The sequence below is a fragment of the Schistocerca cancellata genome, chromosome 4 (assembly GCF_023864275.1).
Source record: "Schistocerca cancellata isolate TAMUIC-IGC-003103 chromosome 4, iqSchCanc2.1, whole genome shotgun sequence".
Taxonomy (NCBI): domain Eukaryota; kingdom Metazoa; phylum Arthropoda; class Insecta; order Orthoptera; family Acrididae; genus Schistocerca; species Schistocerca cancellata.
The window spans coordinates 308,033,223-308,036,918 of NC_064629.1; the positions used below are offsets into that span (position 1 = coordinate 308,033,223).

The window sequence follows — 3,696 nt, forward strand, 5'->3', positions numbered from 1 at the left end:
CACGCAATTCCATTAGCGTTGGCGTATTAGCAGTCCATAGAGGTGTCGAAGTGAGAACCAATAAGCTGTCACGCAGATCCATCAGCGTTGGTGTATTCGCAGTCCACAGAGGTGTCGAAGTCAGATCTAATAAGCTGCTGAGTCATGTATGGACAGCGACAGAGAGGCAGATGTCAGAGCAAATAAATGACTGAAGGTTTTCCACGACTCAGCATGTGGCCTAAGTATTCCACATGATCTTGAAAGAATTCACACTTTTGTAGACTACTGCACTTTAGTTCATTTTGTTGTAGTGCATGGAACAGCAACAGTAGTCTGCAAGACCCTGCTCTCTTGTATCGACACTTACTAGTATATCCTCGAGATAGTCAAATGTATTCAGAATCTTTTCAATCGGCTGATCCAAAAACGCCGGCCGGAATGGCCGAGCGGTTGTAGGACCTTCAGTCTGGAACTGAGCGACCTCTACGGTCGCAGGTTCGAATCCTGCCTCGGGCATGGATGTGTGTGATGTCCTTAGGTTGGTTAGGCTTAAGTAGTTCTCAGTTCTAGGGGACTGATGACCTCAGATGTTAAGTCCCATAGTGCTCAGAGCCATTTGAACCATTTTGAATTTGATCCAAAAACGTTGGAAAATTGCTGGTACGCTAGCAGCTCTGAATGCGAACCTGTTACGTTTGTAAACGCCAAATGAAAAGAAAGCTCTCCGTCTTCAGGCCACAAGTGGCCCATCGGGACCATCTGACCGCCGTGTCATCCTCACTGAGGATGCGGATAGGAGGGGCGTGTGGTCAGCACACCGCACTCTCGGTCGTTATGATGGTTTTCTTTGACCGGAGCCGCTACTATTCGGTCGAGTAGCTCCTCAGTTGGCCTCACGAGGCTGAGTGCACTCCGAAAAATGGCAACAGCGCATGGCGGCCTGGAGGGTCACCCATCCAAGTGCCAACCACGCCCGACAGCGCTTAACTTCGGTGATCTGATGGGAACCGGTGTATCCACTGCGGCAAGGCCGTTGCCCCGTAAAATCCAAATAGGATGTTAATAACCATTAAATGGCGTGACTGTTAATTTGGCAGAAATTGCAGATATGCTTAGGATAAATCAACTTTGGGGAAGTACTGACCATTTGAGAGTTGTGACGTGAGCACTTGCTTTAAAACAACCACAGACATGGAAAAAAACATTTGATTTGAATAGAAATACCAACTTTGTTGCCCACTGACTTGATATAATGGCTATGAGAATGCCTTGTTGTACCAGATGAGCTAATTCCGTCTTGAGGACATCTCGAAATGCTGTTGGCAATGGTATAGCTGTAAAGTAGCGAGCAAGACGTAAGCTGAACGTGACATATACAGGGCGATCATTAACAAAACCGACAAACTGTAGGAACGGATTCCTGACTGGAAATAGAGGGCAAAAGGTCCTATTGCCATGTGTCTGGAAATGGACGGTGTGCATGCAACGACTAATCGTCCCGAAACACGGTACAGAGCTACATCGCATCCACGTCCCAACAGATGTTCAAAGTGGCCTCCATGGTATTACAGCTGATAGGGATAGTAGCGGTTGTCATGCAGGATACATATAATCGTATTGGCGTGCCACTTTCATGGAGCTTGTACTAGGGTTCGTCTCAATATCCTGTAGAACCCGGTCCTCCATATCTGGTGTACGCACGGTCCGCTGCCTCCCTGCACGTTTGTCTATCTGAAAGGACCCATGATCACACAAATGCCCATAATAGGCATGAAATGTTGTGTGATATGTTTGGTGTCTGTGAGGGTACTTGTTTTGGTGTAGCCGAGCTGCCTGTCGACCGTTTCCATCTGCTTGGCAGTTCACAGAAACCATTTTGGCTTGTTCCCGATATGAAAACCGGATCATTCTGGTGCTTACAGTACGCTGCGTCAATCACACAACCTGCAACACGCAAGGAACACACGGCACGTGTCAGAGGAACTGTCATTCGTCAGCGCTATCTACCGTGGCAACGTCCCCTGCTGAAAATAGATCTGAAAATTCCGTACGTACTTACTCAAGATCATCAAGTGGTACTGTTGCTGATACAGATTGATATCATCACTATTTTAAAACAAAAAGATGAAAAGGCATTCATCCCAAGAGTATTTTGTACCCGAGGTGATAGTATAACACAAGAAAGGGATCGAACAACTAATTTCCTTGTACAATGTCCCTATTGTGCATTTACCTGGTAAAACTATGCAGTCTTTGCTCTGGGACTGTAATCTTTGTGATGTCGTCTGAAGAGGCGGCGAACCAGTGTGAGCATATGTTTCCTCATTTATGATAGAAAATCGAGATCCAGTATTAACAAGGAATTTTATTAACTGGTTATTGTTAGTGGGAGACAAACGTTTTAAGGTCGTATTGTTGAAGGGTTCAGCTAAGGCTGTACAGTGTTTACACTGAGGTAGCATTGTTAGAGCAACACGGTGTGGCCTTTGCCAACTTTTGCCACATGCTCTTACAGCATTGTACACAGTGCGTTTCCTTAAGCTGGCACTGAAAGTGCACATGTTAAGAAAATAACCTGTGCACCCTGGATACCGTATCCTGCTGCTGTTATAGCGAAGAAGGGCAGTAAAGGAGCGACGTGAAGAGTGCGAGTCGAATAAATGTTGCTGCGGGTTTGTTGCTTGGACTTTGTCTATAACTGGGTGTCAGGGTTTGAATTCCGGAAAAAAATGGAAATTTGTGGTAAGGTCTTATGGGACCAAACTGCTGAGGTCATCGGTCCCTAAGCTTACACACTATTTAATGTAACTTACACTAACTTACGCTAAGGACGACACATCCATCCATGTCCGAGAGAGGAATCGAACCTCCAACGGGGGTAGCCGCTTTGAATTCCGATGACGAAGATGAATTTGATGAGTTCTGATCACACTTACTGTGCCTTGAATGAGAACGCTGTTTTACAGGAAGTAAGTCACTTTCACCAAAATATTGCTGTGCTGCATTCGATATTTTAAGTGCTTTTACAAACGATACACTACTTTTTTCAAAATACTGTTGTGATGAATCTGACATTTCAAAGGTTTTTGCTATTGTTAACACTTCCTGAAGAGTATAATTTATTAATTAAATTATTACATCATGCGTTACAGGTTCGACACAGGTTTGTTGAAAACTTTCATTTGCGCACAAAAATAGACACTTTGGGATCATACCTTTGAGATTAGCTGCCCATGCAGGATTCAACTGATGGTTCTTCTCTTGACTACGAAAAAAATGCGAACCTAACCGCTGCGATTTGTCTTTGTTTCATGTAATGCTTAGAAAGCAAACTATGGATTTCTGACAGTACTAAGCAGTCAGATTTTGTGAGAGGAAGTAACTGCTGAAGGAGACACATTGCTCGGACACTGGTAGGCAAGAGAAGATCTCACTGTTGAGCAACTTCGGTTGTTCTGTACTCCTTGAAGGAGAGCTACAGACGTCTGTAGTAAATCGCAGTCTTCACCTTCTGGATGAAATGGCGGGAATGGTGATGGTGGATAATACGCTGTCTTGACGAGCTGCCGAAGTATAAGCTGCTGCTGCTCCATAATTTGCGCTTTCTGCCTTTGTGCGAGGGGGTGCTATAAAATAGCGTCTCCGATTTTTTCCAAAGTGTTGATACCGTCATTGTAGAACGTTTGACTTTGTTGACTGATCTACAACCTCACT

General features: G+C 44.8%; 1 pseudogene; it reads right to left on the reverse strand.

Moving 5' to 3' along the window:
- Window positions 1-902: 902 nt before the first annotated feature.
- Window positions 903-1,020, reverse strand: LOC126185445 (5S ribosomal RNA; annotated as a pseudogene).
- Window positions 1,021-3,696: the final 2,676 nt, after the last annotated feature.